We start from the raw sequence: 21,876 nt of genomic DNA, 5'->3' as shown, positions 1-21,876 counted from the left end.
CGGTCCTAGTACTGAGCCTTGTGGTACGCCATACTGAACTTGTGATCGATAAGACATATCTTTATTTATTGCTACAAACTGATAATGGTCAGATAAGTATGATTTAAACCATGCTAATGCAATTCCTCTAATGCCAACATAATTTTTGAGTCTATTTAAAAAAATGTTGTGATCAATAGTATCAAATGCAGCACTAAGATCAAGTAACACTAATAGAGAGATACAACCGCGATCGGATGATAAGAGCAAATCATTTGTGACTCTGATGAGAGCTGTCTCGGTACTATGGTACGGTCTAAATCCGGACTGAAAATCCTCGCAGATATCATTTCTTTCAAGAAAGGAACACAGTTGTGAGGATACCGCTTTTTCTAATATCTTTGACAGAAAAGGCAGATTCGAGATCGGCCTGTAATTGACTAATTTTGTATGATCATGTTGCGGTTTTTTAACAAGCGGTTTTATCATAGCCAGCTTAAAGGTTTTTGGTACATATCCTAGAGACAAAGATGAATTAATGATAGTAAAAAGAGTATCTATGACATCTGGAAGCATCTATTTCAGTAGCTTAGTCGGTATAGGGTCTAACATACAAGTTGTCGATTTAGATGAATTAACGAGTTTAGAAAATTCTTCCTCTCCTATGGCAACAAATGAATCAAATTCGAAATCAGGGATACTACAATGCACTTTCTGATGCGATACTGTGGTAGACGGTTGCATAGTTATAATTTTGTCCCTGATATTATCGATCTTATAAGTGAAGAAGTCCATAAAGTCATTACTGCTGTGTTGCTTGGACACTTCTGGGGTTGAAGCTTTCTTTTTCGTTAGTTTAGCCACTGTTTCAAATAAATACCTAGGATTATGTTTATTTTCTTCTAATAGGGTTGAAAAATAAGCAGATCTAGCAGCTTTTAAGGCCTCTCTGTAAGCAATCGAGCTCTCCTTCCATGAAATCCGAAATACCTCTAGTTAAGTTTTCTTCCAGTTGCGCTCCATTTTTCTGTATCTGTATCTGTCACTGTATCTGTTGGCAGTAGCGAAAATTGCACATGCATATCAGCAGAATATCAAATACTTTAACATTGAACAACTCTCTGAGTAGTTTTGGCATATATTCCATGTGCTAATGATGAGGGGAAAAAAGCACAGTGATAAAGTATAATAATATGCCACCTTATTGTACAAGTTTTTTAAATGTTAATCTGTTGTGGTCACTCAAATAAAAAGGTTTTAAAATTATTTGGATTTAGAAATTTAATTTACGCAGCTCCTGATGATCATAGCAATTTGAAAATATTATGCAGTTGCATGTCCACATTTGCATTTTAAAAATACGGTAAGATCTCTTACATTTCAAGAGCAGGTTATATATTATCTGTTGGTCCTAACAGCATGAAGACAATCGCTCAATTGACATCTTGCGATTTGAGAACCTCACAGCACAGGAAGCAGTATCGCTGAGCCATGCTGAAGATCTGGTACCTGTCAGTGGAGTATCCTGCTGTGTAGCCTCCATTAACTTACAGAGAGCCCATTACCCTGACTCTGTTATCACACAGGGGATACATCAGGAGACAGCAGAATGAGGGAAGAGTGCCAGAGAGAGAAAGAGAGCACACGTAATTACTTATGTCTTCTGTAGTAAGCATGTTGACATGCCAGTCATACCTCTGATGGATATTTTCTCACTCACTCACTGAGTCTTTTATTTTCTTGCAAGCAGACCCTGGTCATTATACACACATTATACTTTCTGCAGCTAAGAGACGGCTGAACATTTGCTCTCAGCATCTCATATTTTCCTCATTGGAACTATTTAGTTTTGTCGCTGCATATTTGAATGTGGTTTTGAGGCTTTAATGACAGTGAAGGTAAATATATTGTATCGTGAAGTCTACACGGTCTTGCTTTGATTAAATATTGATTTTTCTTTCTCGTTCGAGAGCCGAGATGAAAAATGCTGTCATATTACTGTCGTTAGGCTGGGTGTCCTTCTCTGACTCGCAGAGGGAAAAACATAAACACACACAAACACTCAGAAAGGGTAGACATATACGAATACAGTATCTCATTAGCAAAAGAAGCATGAGTCAAACAGAGCATTTCTTGCTCACTGGGAAAATGGCCTCTACAACCTACATTTTGCAAAACTCCAAAAACGTACCTATTCCTATACAGTTCACAATAAACACAAGAGGCAGACAAATACAGACAACTTTTATTCATTTTCACAAATCAAGATTACATGCAGGGATCTGAGTAACAAAACTATCTCAATAAATGACCCTAGTCAAAATATCAAAACTAAAAATGCCACTCTCATACCTAAAATAGGCCAGAGTATTTTACTCTTACTGTTATGCATTACACACTGTATAGGTTAGAAGTAATCATAAACACAGATTGTTATTATAAAAGAGCTCAAGGCAGTATGTTTGGTGTGCTCATTCTGTTCAAGCTTCTCTGGTTCTCGTGTTTAGTTTACGTTTATTTTTTTGTCTGTAATGATTGGCGAACTCAAAAAATGAGGGAGAGCTGGATCATGACATGCACAATACTGTACTAATTGTACTTGGCAAGTAGTGAAATCTTGCTAAAATGGAGTCTCGTTATACACTCACATAAAGGATTATTAGGAACACCATACTAATACTGTGTTTGACCCCCTTTCGCCTTCAGAACTGCCTTAATTCTATGTGGCATTGATTCAACAAGGTGCTGAAAGCATTCTTTTGAAATGTTGGCCCATATTGATAGGATAGCATCTTGCAGTTGAAGGAGATTTGTGGGATGCACATCCAGGGCACGAAGCTCCCGTTCCACCACATCCCAAAGATGCTCTATTGGGTTGAGATCTGGTGACTGTGGGGGCCATTTTATTACAGTGAACTCATTGTCATGTTCAAGAAACCAATTTGAAACGATTCGAGCTTTGTGACATGGTGCATTATCATGCTGGAAGTAGCCATCAGAGGATGGGTACATGGTGGCCATAAAGGGATGGACATGGTCAGAAACAATGCTCAGGTAGGCCGTGGCATTTAAACGATGCCCAATTGGCACTAAGGGGCCTAAAGTTTGCCAAGAAAGCATCCCCCACACCATTACACCACCACCACCAGCCTTCACAGTGGTAACAAGGCATGATGGATCCATGTTCTCATTCTGTTTACGCCAAATTCTGACCAAATTCTGACCATCTGAATGTCTCAACAGAAATCGAGACTCATCAGACCAGGCAACATTTTTCCAGTCTTCAACTGTCCAATTTTGGTGAGCTCTTGCAAATTGTAGCCTCTTTTTCCTATTTGTAGTGGAGATGAGTGGTACACGGTGGGGTCTTCTGCTTTTTTAGCCCATCCGCCTCAAGGTTGTGCGTGTTGTGGCTTCACAAATGCTTTGCTGCATACCTCGGTTGTAACGAGTGGTTATTTCAGTCAAAGTTGCTCTTCTATCAGCTTGAATCAGTCGGCCCATTCTCCTCTGACCTCTAGCACCAACAAGGCATTTTCGCCCACAGGACTGCCGCATACTGGATGTTTTTCACTTTTCACACCGTTCTTTGTAAACCCTAGAAATGGTTGTGCGTGAAAATCCCAGTAACTGAGCAGATTGTGAAATACTCAGACCGTGAGATGATCCGTCTGGCACCAACAACCATGCCACGCTAAAAATTGCTTAAATGACCTTTCTTTCCCATTCTGACATTCAGTTTGGAGTTCAGGAGATTGTCTTGACCAGGACCACACCCCTAAATGCATTGAAGCAACTGCCATGTGATTGGTTGATTAGATAACTGCATTAATGAGAAATTGAGCAGGTGTTCCTAATAATCCTTTAGGTGAGTGTATTAAAAGTGCAGTATGTGAGATTGACAGCTAGCGGTTGAAATGGGTACTGCAGTCCAAATTAAAAATATTGGAGATTGTTGTTTGCCCCGCCCCCTCCCCCTCCTCCTCAGACTCAATGCTCACGCAGGTTGCCATATTGAGGACAAGCAACAGGAACGAGTGCAATTGACAATGGAAGGCGAGGAGACTTACACTGTAAGTTGATGAGTTGATTTATTGATTTATGATGAGTTGATATCACGTTTTAATATACTCCCATTCATATATGTTTTTAGATGGGTGCTGAGGATTTTTAGGTTAATCTGCGATCTCTGACCCAGTTTGTTCGCAGGTTTCCATGGCTGCAATACACTGTGTTTTCTGCCAAATGGCATCCCAGGCAGTGGCGGCATTTCACAAAAACCTAGAGTATGGCATTCCCTTTGGGCATACATAGATAGGCGTAATTTGCGGGTGGGACATGTCCCCATCACTTTTTGCCAGGGTCGATTGTGTCCCCACCACTTTTGAAACATCTCACGACAAATCATGTACCAATACAAATAAATAAAACATCTCCAGTTAACTCTAATAGAGCATTCATTTCGTTCGTTTGTTAAATAAGAGGCGATCTAGTCCTGAAATGTGTTGTTTTTTAAATCAAGTCACCAAAGTGCTCGTTGCCGCTGCTATCATCAGTGGCGCGGATACAGTGTTCTGTTGTGACTCGCGCACAGTCTTCACACGGACGCGCTTCAATCCGGTGTGGAGACTCTCTATTCGTTATGGTGAAATCACAAAACATAATGCACAAAAAAAAAACGTGTTCCTGCATGCCAACCACTACTAAACAATCGGTTTTGTTGAGGGGAAAAAAACTATACTGCTTAGTGCGGAGTAGAACCCAGAACCTCTGACACGCTTGGCGAAAGTTTTGCCACTGGACCATTTAAGGACATAGAGATAATAATCGGATCTATGTAGGCTATGCATTCACGTGAATATTCTCGCCACTAACAACATACATTAGATTCTCCTAATGTATTTGTTAAACGACAAATTAAACACAATGTACTATACTATGTAACTCTATTACACTATTAAGTAAAACTCACAGTAAACAGCATTGCAACCAATCAGAGAAGTCGGCGTTAAGATCATAAGAGCAGCACTCGTCTTGAACGTCACTTATAAACCTAACGCGTGTTTTGCCTTCGGATTTATTATCAAATTAATATTATAAATTTTTTTTTAGCAATTTTATTGCACGGAAGTATGAAGTAGGTTATAGCAAGAGTAGGAAAAGTCTTATGCCGTTTGGATGAAAGGAATTTCATAAATAAATAAATTAAGCCCGATTTTACAGTAGGTAACCGTGTTGATTTGCTGCTCCAGCATCATATTATGTACACTTTATGTATTATGACAAACAAATAACTACACAGATGCATATATATCAACGATCTATCAATATATACACATGTTGGTTGTCATCATCTGCTTTTGTTCTGACGCTGACGCTGCGGAGATAATACTGGAAGGAGTAGCCTATACACTTTTAAAGGTGACAGGCGATTAATGAAACGCACATTTTTGGGGGGACTGGTGGAAATTTAGGGGGTTAAAGCCCTCCTAAAATCTTTACCGAGCATTATCATTAGGTGATGTTTTATCTGAACTCTGACTGCTAGGGTATGGCAACGGCCATACTCTGCCATACGCAAACGCCGCCCCTGATCCCAGGGTGTCGAAATACTATTGGGTGAACAGATCACAGAGACAAAAAAACAAAAACAAACACTCCGACACAGAACGCACATTTCAAAGTAAAATAAATGGCTGTAGGAGTGTTTTTCAGAGAAACAAGCATGTTTCCTAAATATCTACAAACATATAATGGTATTTGTATGCTTTAGGACAGTCAAAAACGTACATACAGACCCTTTAACATGTTAACAGGGGCGTCGAGGCACTCATTGGTGAAACGTGCAAGAAGCGACGTGATATCATGTTGACACAAGCTCGTTTTTTCCAATTAGCCTGGGTTGATTTATTTAAGTTGGCCATATTTTTTTCCTGACAAATACTTGCTTCTCTAGTACAGGACTGAGATTTTATTGAACCATTGTATAAAATCAATATCTCACTCGAAAATAGTTTTGAATATTGGGAACAACCGTGTGGTACTGCCTAATTATATTACAGAATGTGGTGAATTTGAAGTTTCATCAAGTTGAAAGATGTCCACCAAGCTCAAGGCTGCCATTAGAGTCACACTGAGCTGTTCCTTCACATTATTCTATTTTTCCCTCTCAACTCACTTTTTAGACGTGTTTATGACTGTAATTGTACATCATGCTGGGGATGTCCATGTCTTTCATTCTGATGTGCATGAAAACCTGATAGCCTATCTCCTCGCTCTGGGTTAAACAATGGGTGTTAAGATGCTGCCATTAGATTTCTCTAGCATAGTTTTTTTGCATCAGCTCTCCTCAGGCTGTGAATTACGAAAAGGGATTCTCTTTAATTCAATCTGAAATTGTCAAATAAGTGGCAGATGGTGGCTTCAGTTGGTGAGAAGGCCGAAAATTTAATTTCTCTGCCATTTATAATCCCTTTGCCTCTGCATCCCTCCACTCCAGTCCCTTCCAACTCCATCAAGCTGTGAAGCCGCCTAACACAGCCACACTGAACACAACATAAAAATCAAGGGCAAAACCTTGGTGCCTCTTATACCGTCAACCACTTACATAAACCACAGACCTTTTTTATGTAATGGCATAATGCTAGGATGATACTAGATTTCTTTTCCATTCCAGTCCAGAGCAGAATATCTCTCTCTGGGTATTACAATGAATTATCTAATATAAGATTGAATATTTCCTTGAAGACTGCAAGTTTTGACTGCAACCTCCATCCATGGTGAGAAATGCATCTTCAAGCTACAAGCTGTAGTAGCTTAGTTTACTTTCACCAGCCCTCTTATATCCTGATAGACTAATTTTATTCCCAGTATAATCATGCAGATCACGGAGAAGTCCGCTACACATTTCCTATGACTAACAAGGGGAACATTGGCATAACTGTACTCTTCCTATTTTTCAAGCCTTTAGTGAATCAACCTTGTGGTGCACATTTTGTTCAAGGTGAGAAACAAATGTGGATAGACCTTTTTTTGTGTGCATATTTTTTGAAGTGCTGACACATGACAGTTGATAGTCATACAGTACACCTAGGGAATCTTATTGTTGTTGAGTGCAAGTGGTTTTAATATCAAATTTATTTTGCAACCCACATGCTCTGATTAAAATAGATGTTCCATGTAATGTTTCCTCCGGGGTAATTAATATTTTTTACTCTAATGAATACGTGTTTACACGGATGCATAATGTAAGATTGACCTCACCGGCAGAGGTTATTAACAGGGCATTTGAGAATATTAATCGAGATTAATAGATTTAAGAAGCATATTGTTGTCATAGTCATCTTCCATAGCGGTGGAAGTTTAAAATGTGACAATATTGTGTTTGTTTTAATAGCTTATGACTTATTACTAATTACCTTTTTTAAATTTACCAACAATACATTTACTTTGTACCAACAATACATTTACTTTGTATCTTTGCATTGTTACTTTGTAACAATGCAATCTCAAGGTTGCAAAATCTCAACATTGTTATAAATTATAATGAAGTACAAGAATAAACTTTGACTTTCTGGAGAATCCCAGCAAGCTAGGAGCCTGAAATATTGATATGTTCATGTAAGAGGAGTCCTCTGACACTCGCTGAAGCTTAGAACATTCCTACACATCACTGACCCCCTGTAAAGCGTCTGAAATGTATATTTATATTGGCCTACAGTGCAGTTGCTTTTATCAATAAAACTCTTTCAGTGCACTAGAAAGCCTCTGAGACTCTTTAAAGTTTCATTAGGCTTCATTGAAAATAATTTGGAATATTTATCTATGATTTACTGAATGGGCTCTGTTGAGAGAATTACAAGGCCTACCATTTGTTTTTGTTTGTTTTGTACATTTTTTCAATCATTTGTCTGTCAGTAAATATGATGGGAATTGCAAAAATAAAATAAAAAAATACAGCAGGTCAAAAACACTTGGAAGATTACTAAATTGGATTAAAAACTGTCAGCAGTGGTGTCACTAGGCAGTGACCATATTGTTTGACTTTGGCATGCTGAGAGATTCGATTTGTAAATGTGTTCCTGCCAAACCTTCTGCAGTCCTGTGTAATTTAACCCATATTTAGTGAAAAGCCATTTTCAATTTCTTTAAACATTTGTTAAAAAATGTTCTTCACTGGATCTCTGAGGGTTTCCCAAAACCTTTTCCTGCAGTGTTTTTGGTCACAATGGTTTGCGTTCTCGAGCCACCAGGCACTGTTTTGTGCAAATGAGCGGCTGGATCGCATTAAGAGTTCTGTTAATAACTAATGTAAAGCCTAAACAATCTCTGTTACTTTAAGGTTCTATTATCACTGTAAAGCTGCTTTGAAACAATCTATATTGTTAAAAGCGCTATAAAAATGAAGGTGACTTGACTTGACAATGGCCAAGCGCCAGGTAAGCTATCAGAGCCCTGTGGCCAGGGAGCATGTGGAGATTCATTTGAAAGCTCCTGCCTCAACGGACACTGTTTGATAACCGCCAGATTTAAAGCAGAAAACTCTGCATTTCAAAGCAAATCTGTTCAATATTTCTTCACAAAGAATCGTCGTATTAAAAGAAAGTCTGTGCAGCTCTCACTTTGAACATTCAGAGAGTCAAGGAATATGAAGAATATCCTTGACTTCTTCAAACCCTCGGCCAGAATGAGCCAGTTTCAAGGCTGCTGAAGCTTTAAGAAAACTGTACATGTTTTTATTTTCTGGATCAAATATTTTAGATGATTATATTTTTACAATATAATTTATTAAATTCATTATATACTGAATTATAAAAAAATCGGTTGCACTTTATTTGACAGTATGTGCACTTACGTGTTCTTACTGTGTGGTTACCCAACTGGGTAATGTAAGGTAAAATCTATCTATCGATTGTTCTGTCTGTCTGTCTGTCTGTCTGTCTGTCTGTCTGTCTGTCTGTCTGTCTATCTATCTATCTATCTATCTATCTATCTATCTGTCTGTCTGTCTGTCTGTCTGTCTGTGTCTGTTGTTCTGTCTGTCTATCTATTGCTCTCTCTCTCTCTCTCTCTCTGTCTGTCTGTCTGTCTATCTATCTATCTATCGATTGTTGTCTGTCTGTCTATCTATCTATCTATCTATCTATCTATCTATCTATCTATCTATCTATCTATCTATCTATCTATCAATCTATCTGTCTGTCTGTCTGTCTGTCTGTCTGTCTGTCTATCTATCTATCTATCTATCTATCTATCTATCTATCTATCTATCTGTCTGTCTGTCTGTCTGTCTGTGTCTGTTGTTCTGTCTGTCTATCTATTGCTCTCTCTCTCTCTCTCTGTCTGTCTGTCTGTCTATCTATCTATCTATCGATTGTTGTCTGTCTGTCTATCTATCTATCTATCTATCTATCTATCTATCTATCTATCTATCTATCTATCTATCTATCTATCTGTCTGTCTGTCTGTCTGTCTATCTATCTATATGTCTGTCTGTCTGTCTGTCTGTCTGTCTGTCTATCTATCTATCTATCTATCTATCTATCTATCTATCTATCTATCTATCTATCTATCTATCTATCTATCTGTCTGTCTGTCTGTCTGTCTGTCTGTCTGTCTGTCTGTGTCTGTTGTTCTGTCTGTCTATCTATTGCTCTCTCTCTCTCTGTCTGTCTGTCTGTCTGTCTGTCTGTCTGTCTATCTATCTATCTATCGATTGTTGTCTGTCTGTCTGTCTATCTATCTATCTCTGCAGTATCTGTCCATCTGTCTGTCTGTCTGTCTATCTATCTATGCTACATCCGTCACCAAGGCACCATAGAAAGATAGATGAGGAGGAGATGAGGAAATCATTGCTGTTGAACAAAGGTTTTATCAGCAGGAGTTGAGGGGTCTCTGTGAGTGAATTATTCAAAGCCAGCAACAGAGGTGCACTCTGAAGGAAGGGTCAGAGTCATGAAAGGCCTGCCTTATCACCCTGCTTTTCAAACACTAGCCCTCTGATACCTGGATTTAGACCTGGTGGGAAAAGAGGACAAGCATGACAGCCTCAAAGACTGAAACAGAGATTTACGTAACTTGTGGACGCACATCAGTGGGTAGATAAACAGAGAGGAAGAAAGAGGCAAAGCATAGGAGCTGGGGTAAAAGCTCTTACATTTTTGCAAATGGTGCAGTGTGGTGCAGCATTAAGTGTGTGTGCTTTTTGGTATGGATCACCGGAAGTAATCCTCATGATACTAAATTCAATTCATGTCATATTCATTAAGATAATTATATTAAATTGAACTAAACTCATTGTCTTCCAGTGCACCCTTGACTGCTTTCCATTGCTCACCACCTTCAGGAATCATTCAATTTCAATAATAACACGTCTCATAAAAGCACATTTTTAAATAATTGCATAGAATGATATTGATGGCAGTCAAAGATTCATTAGTGGGAATCACAGCCCACTGAATAAAGCTCTAGAGACATGAACACTGCTTTAGTAGAGCTCAGTCCAAAAACACAGCTTAACCTGAGACAAAAACATGACAAGCTATTACAACAAAAAAACAGCTGTGCAACGCATTTTATATTGTACTCCTTTACTACAGCTCGGTGTGGTTGTATAATAAACACATTGGTTGAGAACTTAGCTACATTCACCTACAAGTGATCAGCTCATTCTTTTTAGAGCTGATGGTTTTCACAGTCTATTTGAGATTTTGACTTTTTTTTGGTTTGGAAAATGACACACTGACAGCAAAAGGCACCACAATGATTCTAAAACCGAATAACAATTGAACAATTGAAACCCTCCCCAGTAGATGGTGGGGATTGGAGTCCCACAGTAATGCATATAGACTATACTATTATTTATGATACACTACTGGTCAAAAGTTGGGAATAATTAAGATTGTCTTATGCTCACCAAGGATATAATTTAATTTAGAATGTAATGCAATATTCCTGTGAAGCTGAATTTTCGGCATCATTACTTCAGTCTTCAGTGTCAAATGATTCTTCAGAAATCACGTGGATCTGAAGCTCAAGAAACCTGGTTCTTGAAGGAAAGTGTTTATCCCAATTTTTTTTTTGCTATTTTCACCATATCAAAAAATAAAAACCCTTCAAATGCATTGCTCAACCTTGAAGGAGACATTCAATATCATGAATGCATAAAAGCAGGGTACGATTATGTTTGTTTCTTTAAAGAGCTTCAGCTTGTGTCGAGTCCTAACATCATCTATATACTTTGTTGTGTCATCCTCAGGGAAGTTCTTTTATTTACTTTTACTTTTATATAAGATGTTGAAGATATGTTTAATATTTACCTGCTGTTTAAACTAACTGATAAAAAAATTAAGAAAATTGCTGACGCTGCTATTTATACTGAAATTCAAGCTTCTAGACTTTTTGGATGCATAATGCAAAATCTATCACAACATCTTATATAAACGTAAATAATTCTAGTGATGCTACATAATTTAAAAACCATGAGTTCTGTCTCCCTCTTTCAAAGACACAGCTCCGAGCTCCATGAGTCATTAGCAGGCCCACATGGAATCTGCACACACAAAACTCCACAGAAGCTTCCACAGATTTCCAAATAACTGAAGTGACCAAAAATCAAACAGTTCTACGCGTCCTCTGCACTTTGTTTATTACCATATTTTGACAAATTTGACAAAGCTTTCAACTGCGGTACTTATAGTTGTACACAAGTTGTACGCAAGTTATGCACAAAGATTACAACAGAAAATACCTTTTTAATTTAAACTCATTAGTGATTGACAATTTTTTTTTTTTTTTTTTTTACTTTTGATGGTTGCGGAATTAAGAAGAAGAAAAAAAAAGCTCCAACACTTTGTGTTTATCTCAACAGAGCCATGATCCTGGAATGTTTAAATGTCATTTTCAGAAAGGCTAGCAATAGCGAGCTAGTGTCACGGTATTCAGATCCAATGTTCCTTCTCGTCTCGTGTTTATGTTGTGGTATGAAAGCACGTGTGTAGTGGGCGTGAATGTGTTGTCATTCCTTGATCCGCTCCAGCTGATCATCATCATTCATCACCAGCTGCAGTCAATCTCCCTCACTCCTTAAATACTCACCGTTGTCTCATTCCCTTTGTCAGATCGTTGTTTGATGTCCTGGGTGTCGGTGTTCGCGTCTTGTTCCAGTTTTCCCCGTCATTGTGTACCTGTGGATTCGTCGTCTCGGTGTTGGATTGTTTCGTCTCGTCTTGGGCACTTCACGAGGATTCACCGCACTCTGACCATCGAAGTCCCTGTGTTATCTGTCCACACCCGTGTCTTTATACTGTGCCTTTGTTCATCTAATAAATACTGAGTAACTGCATTTGCTTCCTGTTCTCCTTACCCGATCATGACAGAACATTCTGACCATTCTATGGAAGCAGCAGGAGAGGCATCTACCACGCTGGATGAGTTCGTCCACCACAACGTCATGAGATTGGACTCTCACGAGAAGAACATCAATGACACGGGTCGTGTGATTCAAGCTTTGGTAACGCAGGTGTCCGAGCTCACCCAGCAGGTCCAACTTCTTCGTGCTCCCACTGCGCCACCCACACCAGCCGTTCCCCCCACACCACCGGAGATCTTCGCGCCATCTGAGCCACGCCTACCGGCTCCGGAGCCCTATGCGGGTGAGTCGGCATATTGTCGAGCGTTTTTGACAAGGTGTTCCATGCATTTCGCCCTACAGCCCAGAACGTTCCAGAATGAATAAGCCAAGGTGGCCTTTGTCATCACGTTACTGACCGGAAAGGCGGCGTTATGGGGAACGGCCCTTGCTGTGCCTCGTTCCAAGCTCTCTCCGCAGAGATGAGAAGAGTCTTTAATCGAGCCGTCGCGGGGAGAGAGGCCGCTAGGGTGCTGGCCGACCTTTGTCAGGGGGAGAGGTCGGTCTCGGACTTTTCCATCGAGTTCCGAACCCTGGCGGCCGAATGTCATTGGAACGAGGAAGCACAGTGGGACATGTTCCTGCATGGGTTGGCTGACCGCGTCCAAAGAGAGATCTACGCCCTGGACCTCCCCCCGTCTCTTAACAGATTCATTGAGCTGGCTCTACGGGTGGATGCGCGACTTTTCCGAGTCGGAGGCAGGGTCTCGTCCACCCGTCCTCCTGGAGGGATAGAGGGTCAACGGTCCAGCGGCAGGGACGTGGTCAGCCCTGTCTTCGATCACGAACCCATGCAGGTGGGTCGAGCTCGGCTTTCCCGGGAAGAGAGGGAGAGGCGGAGGTCCCAGGGCCTTTGCCTATACTGTGGAGGTTCGGGACACTTTGCTTACAACTGCCCGGTAAAAGGCCAAGCCCGATAGTAAGTATGAGGCTACTATCGGGTGGGATCTCCGCCGAGAAGATCTCATCCACATCTACACTCCTCCCGGTAAGACTGAGATGGTCAACTAACCAGCACGACTGTCAAGCACTTCTGGACTCTGGGGCTGAGGGTAATTTCATGGACAGCACGTTTGCACACACGTTTCAAATTCCACTCAGACCACTCACTCAGAAGATTGCTGTACACGCACTTAATGGCCAAGAACTTTCCACCATCTCATTCACCACCGAAGACATCACCCTCATCACTTCTGGCAATCACACTGAGACAAGTTTTTTTATATATTCTGGATTCACCGTTGGCACCCATTGTTCTTGGTCACCCCTGGCTCATCCGTCATAACCCCCGAGTGGACTGGCAGCATAAGACTATACTGGAGTGGAGCAAGGAATGTCATAAGTCTTGCCTTGTGTCTGCTTGTCCGTCTGTGCCTGTTTATGTGTTTCAGGAGGAAGCAGGGGATCTGTCTAACGTGTCCGAGGAGTACCATGACCTGAAGGAAGTGTTCAGTAAGTCTAGGGCTGCTTCTCTCCCTCCTCATCGTCCCTATGACTGTGCCATAGAGTTAATGCCAGGTAAGTCTCCGCCTAAAGGCAAATTATACTCGCTTTCTGTCCCAGAAAGGGAGGCTATGGAGAAATATATTTCTGATTCTCTAGAAACCAAGTTCATCCGCCCTTCCTCTTCACCAGCGGGGGCGGGGTTCTTTTTTTGTGGGGAAAAAGGATGGCTCTCTGCGACCTTGTATTGATTACCGAGGGTTGAATAACATCACGGTAAAGAATACTTATCCTTTGCCGTTGATGTCTTCAGCCTTCGAGAGGTTGCAGGGAGCATCCATCTTCACAAAATTGGATTTGCGTAATGCTTATCATTTGGTCCGCATTAGGGAGGGGGATGAATGGAAGACTGCGTTTAACACCCCCAGGGGGCACTTTGAATATTTGGTCATGCCTTTCGGGCTGTCCAACTCCCCAGCAGTCTTCCAGGCACTTGTCAATGATGTGTTGCGAGACATGATAGATCAATTCATATATGTTTACCTGGATGACATATTGATATTTTCCTCGTCTCTCCAGGAACATGTGCAACACGTACGACAAGTGCTTCAGAGGTTGTTAGAGAATGGGCTTTTTGTCAAGGCGGAGAAATGCGATTTTCATGCACAGTCTGTTCCTTTTCTAGGACACATCATCTCGTCTGAGGGAATGCGTGTGGACCCTGACAAGGTTAAGGCTGTGGTAGAATGGCCAAGTCCAGATTCCCGTAAGGCCCTACAGAGGTTTCTGGGATTCGCCAATTTCTATCGGCGTTTCATTCGCAACTTCAGCCTGCTAGCCGCGCCTCTGACCGCCTTGACCTCCCCCAGAACTCCGTTCAGATGGTCAGATACAGCCGAGGCTGTGTTTGCTAACCTCAAGAGCCGCTTTGTTTCAGCTCCCATCCTCGTTGCCCCTGACTATTCACGGCAGTTCGTGGTGGAGGTCGATGCGTCAGAGGTGGGGGTAGGAGCAGTGCTGTCCCAGCGCTCTCCCACAGACGACAAGATGCATCCTTGCGCGTTTTTCTCTCACCGTTTATCCCCAGCTGAACGCAATTACGACATTGGTAACAGGGAGTTGTTGGCAGTCAAGTTAGCATTGGAAGAATGGCGACATTGGTTAGAAGGTTCGGGGGTACCTTTTATCGTCTGGACCGACCACAAGAACTTAGAGTACATCAGAACCGCCAAAAGATTGAACTCCAGGCAGGCTCGGTGGGCACTTTTTTTCGGTCGTTTTGATTTTTCTCTCTCGTACCGCCCGGGTTCTAAAAACATCAAACCCGATTCTTTGTCTCGTATTTTTGATCGCTCCGAACGCCCGTCTACTCCCGAGTGCATTTTACCGGAGACGATATTTGTTTCCACACTCGTATGGGAGATCGAATCGAAGGTCAAGAAGGCCTTAGAAGGGGTAACGCCTCCGCCCGACTGTCCACCGAGTCGTTTATTTGTGCCGGAGGGATTAAGGTCGGACGTTATCCGGTGGGGCCATTGTTCCAACATAGCTTGTCATCCAGGAGTTAATCGTACTAAGTTTTTAGTCAAGCAACAATTCTGGTGGCCACTTATGGCTCGTGACATTTACAGTTTTGCTTTGGCTTGCTCGGTTTGTGCCACTGGTAAGACTTCCAATCGACCTCCAGATGGGCTCCTCCAACCGCTGCCAGTCCCTTCGAGACCCTGGTCCCATATCGCTCTAGATTTTATCACCGCCCTCCCACCCTCCCAGGGTAACACAGTCGTTTTGACAGTGGTGGACCGGTTCTCGAAGGCGGCTCATTTTATTCCCTTACCCAAATTATCCTCAGCTAAGGAGACAGCGTTGACAGTCGTTGACCACGTCTTTCGCCTACATGGCCTCCCGATAGACGTGGTCTCTGACAGAGGCGACGGTTAGTCTGTCTTCAGGGTTTCACCCTCAGAGCAATGGCCAGACCGAGAGAGCCAACCAAGATCTGGAGAGGGTGTTACGATGTTTGGTATCCAAGAATCCTTCCTCATGGAGCCAACAGCTGTCCATGGTGGAGTACGCCCACAATACCTTACCAGTGTCGGCCACGGGCCTTTCTCCGTTTGAGTGTAGTGTAGGTTACCAGCCACCAATTTTTCCCAGTCTGGAATCCGAGGTCACGGTCCCCTCTGCTCATTCCTTTATCCAGAGGTGTCACCGCACTTGGACTAGAGCCCGTGAGACTTTACTCCAAGTGGGGGCGCGCACCAAGGCTAAGGCCGATCGCCACCGGTCGAAGCCTCCCGTATACGTCGTCGGTCAAAAAGTGTGGTTTTCTACTAAGAACATTCCTCTCCGCTCCGTCTCTAATAAGCTTGCTCCCAAATTTATTGGCCCGTTCACTGTCACCAAAATCATTAGTCCGGTGACAGTCCGCCTTAGTTTACCTCCTGCGTACAGGAGAATTCACCCCGCATTTCACGTTTCCAAAATTAAACCCGTGTTTCATGCTCACATTAATCCGCCTGTCCCGGTCCAAACCACCCGCCTCCTGGTGTTCCAAAACACCAGGAGGCGTTCTTAGGAGAGGGGTACTGTCACGGTATTCAGATCCAATGTTCCTTCTCATCTCGTGTTTATGTTGTGGTATGAAAGCACGTGTGTAGTCGGCGTGAATGTGTTGTCATTCCTTGATCCGCTCCAGCTGATCATCATCATTCATCACCAGCTGCAGTCAATCTCCCTCACTCCTTAAATACTCACCGTTGTCTCATTCCCTTTGTCAGATCGTTGTTTGATGTCCTGGGTGTCGGTGTTCGCGTCTTGTTCCAGTTTTCCCCGTCATTGTGTACCTGTGGATTCGTCGTCTCGGTGTTGGATTGTTTCGTCTCGTCTTGGGCACTTCACGAGGATTCACCGCACTCTGACCATCGAAGTCCCTGCGTTACCTGTCCACACCCGTGTCTTTATCCTGTGCCTTTGTTCATCTAATAAATACTGAGTAACTGCATTTGCTTCCTGTTCTCCTTACCCGATCATGACAGCTAGCTTTGAAAGCATCTTTAAAGCCACGCCTCCTCAAAACACAAGGAGCAAACAAGCGCCAGGAGAGGCAGTGTTAAACTACCTCATGTCTCAAAGCACATGCATATACAGAGGTGGAAAGAGTAATAAAATATTCTACTCAAGTAAAAGTACTACTACTTCAATGAAATTTGACTTAAGTACAAGTAAAAGTACCGGCCTAAAAATCTACTCAAGTAAAAGTAAAAAGTAGCTCATTTAAAATTTACTCAGAGTAAAAGTTACTGAGTTACTTTTTTAACAGCGGGTGGGGGAATCCCCCGTGTAGGGCTGTAATGGTATGAGATTTTCACAGTATGATAACGTCTCAGAAAATATCACGGTTTACAGTATTAATCAATTATTAAAGGTGCTATATGTATTTTTTACCGCCTCTATCGGTGATGTTTCAGATTGCAACCAATTTTTACAAGAGCGCTCGTGCTCTTGCGCGTGCTCGAACACAAGAGCGATCACTCATGGTACCGACCACACTGATACTTTCAACACACCGGAGAAAGCATCACACAACATGCTGGAAACTCATGTAAACTCCCACTGCAACTTTATAATAATAGGCTACTTTTATCAGCTTGACGTTGAACTAATGCTCCATGCTCGTACCATGATAACGTTACATTTGTGGTGTTATCTAGCATAAGGCATTTCACTAACCATTCGTGTATCTTTCACAATCAGCAATGTCAACATAGATGAATGTATAATATGATAACGAAAACGATTAGTGAACTAGACTGAACAATTTCAGTGTAACAGTAAGATCATAGGAAGTAACATTACTGTACTGAACGTGTCTGGAAATGTGTATTATAAACAATATGATAGTAGTGGGATGAGTGACGTTAGACAGTAGATCTAGTACATAAAATAAAAGTTACATCCTAAAGCACCTACTTTTTGTTATCCTGGAACAGTCTTTTGTATTCATTTCATGTCTCATGTATGTTGTAGTTTACCTTGCTATTTCATTATAGTTTAACATTATTTCAGCATATCTGAAAACTTGTAATTTATGACAATAAAAACAGCGAAGGTCTCTCCATAATTCAAACGCTCTGCCGATGTTGATCCGTGTTTTCGTCCTAAGTCGATCCGATTCACGTTTGGCCTGACGAGTTTCAGCAGATACATTTTTGTTTTGTTTTGTTTTGTTTTTATATTTTTGTGGAGTTTGTCTTGGAGTGTGTGTTGTGCTGGAGGCAGGTCGTTTGTTGGTGTTATCAGACTCCATGTGGTCAGCTGCAGTGCCGTCTCATAGACTGTATATAAAAAGGATAGAGGCTCGGGAGCGCGCATGCACGACACATCCGATGGATTTCGCAGTAAATCCGACCCGGAGACTTCACATAGAAATAGGAATACCGGCCTTCAGAGGTAATAGCAAAACCCGACAAGTGGATCATTGTAATGTGTGATTACAACCCCTTCACACACAGGCAATAAAAAAAGGATTCATTTTAGAAGAAAAGTTACATATAGCACCTTTAAATAAATAAACGGTATTATTAAATTATTATTATCATTAGTTAAAATGACAGTTAAATTAATGAAAACTTTTTTTTGGTTGAACAAATGCTTTTATAACAAACTTGAAACCATTTGTTTGTTTTGTTTATTAAATTTTCAATAAAACATGTCTAATCAATTAAATTCAATAATTGATAATGAATTAGATTGACAACTTATTTTTAACATTAATAATTTATTCAAATGTTTAAGAATAATATAGTCCTATGAAATGTATTCTATTCAGAAAATGAATGTTTCTTTTTATGATTTAATCCAAATATATTATCAAAAACGGTGGTAATCAAATGTAAATTAAAACTTTGTGTCCTTTTATTTTTTGGGGAAGCGCTGCAAAAACAGATTTACTAAATTAAACCATGGACAAAATTTATATTCCTTTAAATAATGTTTAAATAAAATGTATTATTGTTGTTATTATTATTTTGAGAAGTTTGTTCTATTGTATGCCCAGAATTTCTCCTTAGTAAAACCGAACTTTTATTTTGACAGGTTGTAGTGAAGACCCGTTTCAAAGTGTATTTGACAATGGCTTTTCTCAAATAAAATTATGAAAATGCTCATTAGGCGTTCTCTCAGAGCAGCTCTGGAAATGTATTCATGTCCAAATTGTTTGTGAGACGCTGAAAACACCATGAACGTCACGCGTACTTGAGTATGTAACGTTAACGTTAGTAGACAAAGCGGCGCAGCTCAGCAGAACAAATATGTTATATATTTACATAGCAGTATTTTTGTGCTTCAATATTCACAGACCATGTCGCGATTGGATTTATTGCACAGTTCTACTTTCCATGTATTCATCCATCCATTATTTTGCGTGTTTTACGTGACATCTGCGTTATGTAAATTCCATTTTCATGACTGGATTCCGGGATTCCCTCTGCATCACGTAAGTCATTCGGCCTTAAGTTAAATTAATCTGGACATACCTTTATCTGCAGGAGGGATGGTGTCCTATCATGTAGCTCCTTTTGCAGCCACTTTGCGTCCACATTTTTTGCAAATTGGATATCTATCCTCGAGGACAACCACTCGTTTTTTCTACAAAGTATTTCCATACTGGCCATAATTCGCTTCATAAGAATTCGAGGGCGCTTTCAGCTCAGCTGGGTCTGCGTCATCTTTCTTGCGCGTTTGTTCTCCCGCCCTTCAACCAATCAATGCAGTAGCTATTTTCCGGAGTGTGATTTTTTTTTCTCCCTTGTATTATTTTTTACTCAGTAACGGATATGATTTCAAATGTAGCGAAGTACAATACTTCAAACAAAACGTACTTAAGTAAAAGTAAAAGTACAGATTTTAAAAACTAGGCTACTTAAAAAAGTAGAAGTACACAAAAAAACTACTCAATTACGTAACGCGAGTAAATGTAATTCGTTACTTTCCACCTCTGTGCATATATTATAATAACAATGAACATAAATAGAGCTTATAGAGCTCTGACCTGACCACCTGCAGATTCATTTCAGAGTTGATAGTGTTGCCATTGAAATGCATTATCTGAGTCACAAACTACTGTGAGTATAACGTCACAGGTTTACATCTATTCCAAATGACAGTAGTAGTTATGGTGTGAACGCAGCAAAAGGTCATTGTTTTGGTTCAGGAGGAACTGTAAAAGGCTGCTACTGTTTCGGTTGCGGCGCTCAGTGACTGACGTCTGTCTAACTCTGCATAGCATTGAACACGCTAATGACGTGTGATGTCTGTGCGAGCAGGTGCGCGGTGGTATGGAAATACATACGTTGACAGGTAGGACGTCATATCAGGACATTCGGACCGAATGCAATGATTGGACGAACATTTTGTCCTACGCCTTCAACAGATGATATATATATATACATTTAGACCATTTAACTTAGTGATTGCTATCAGGATGTGAAGAGACTTTCAACCAGCATTAAAAAAAAAAAGAATTCTGGAACAAGTCAACTACCCTGCATTTAATGGAACTTTAACAAAAATGTGACATTTCTCTTCTCTTTAATGAAACATGACACACTGATTATGCAATCCTAAATGAGAATGGAAAGGCGTAAAGTCGAGGAACAGCTGCTAAAAGGCTGATATGGCCTTTTGGATTTTGGTCTCTGATGGCATGTTAAATATCAGCGTATTCCTGAAATTGAAGTGAGAATGCATTTCACACCGGACGCAGAACTGTATTTTTTTGGTTAAGAAAGTAACATTTTATTTTAATTTAGCCTAACACACAGCAGAGTGACTTTCACAATTCAGCAAAGCCTTGAATGCCTTATTGCATATACAATGTAAAAAACAAGGATTGAATAAGGCTCAATAAGTTGATAAGTATGAGAGCATAATATGAATAGAAGCAAAAATTCAGTCATGTCCAGCTAAATAAATGGATGGGGTGTATTAAGCTTAGTTAAATACAACTAATCAGTTGAGAGAAAAAAAGGCATTCAACATGTCTGGGAATAAATAGCCTAGCTATAATTAATAATATATTTTTAAGTCTTGTTGCATAACCTTTAATAAAATACTCTTCCTTTCATTACAATTTACTTATCCTGTGGGAAATGCAATTCAATTCAAATTCACACTCATGAATTGAAAAGAAGCCAATTCTTCAATTGTGGATTTTGCCCAACCCTGAGGGATACGTTTTATTTCCTCATTAATTCATGAGGTCCTTTAAAATGAATAGATTTTCTAAATGTCTTTTTATCTTAGAGGAGAATAATACAGCTCAGATCAGCAGGCACTTGCCCCAACTTTTACCCAATGAGGAATGTGCTTAGTAGCTAAATAGCACAGGTCTCAAACACTGAGGACATTTTAAACCCGATATCGTGTTTTAATCCATTATTGATGGATCTTCTAACACTTTTTATGACTCAAGTCTTTTTATATCCCTCCCACTCTCTTTCCACGGGATGCGGTGTATTTCTTTCATGTGCTGATGATGAACTGACAGCAGATCAAGTGATGTGAAGTTTGTGTTGCGTCACAGCGGGGATGCGAGCGCGAGCGCGTGGCGCAGTGTGGAGTGGATCCGCGCATTCACCTCTGTGTGTGAGGCTGAACTGAGGATACTCCACGCGTAACGCCTTTGCTTTACTTCTCATTTGCTGCACAATAATCCAGTGGGGTAACATCGCCGCGGCTTACCGTTTCTCAAGGAGTATCTTGGATTTCCGGAGGCAGAAAATAGGAGAAAGAATTATTATTTTTTCTGTGGCAGTTGCACTTGTGAAGCGCGCTCGACTCGTCTCTGGCATTGTGGAATGGCCAGAGAGATGCTCTTACACTGGCAAACGCGAAAAGGCTGAAAACTGCGGGAAGTCAAACAGGTAAACGAGTTTGAGACAGAAACACGAATAGTTTTAGGACTGTTAAAAAGAAGAAGACGAGCTAAATGTTCTTTATTTTTAGATTAGATATTAAGTTCCAAGATTTTGACAAGCAGATTA

Source organism: Rhinichthys klamathensis, unplaced genomic scaffold (assembly GCF_029890125.1).
Source record: "Rhinichthys klamathensis goyatoka isolate OS25496 unplaced genomic scaffold, OSU_Roscu_1.1 h1tg000492l_1, whole genome shotgun sequence".
Taxonomy (NCBI): Eukaryota; Metazoa; Chordata; class Actinopteri; order Cypriniformes; family Leuciscidae; genus Rhinichthys; species Rhinichthys klamathensis.
Note: the sequence above shows the minus strand (reverse complement) of the source record.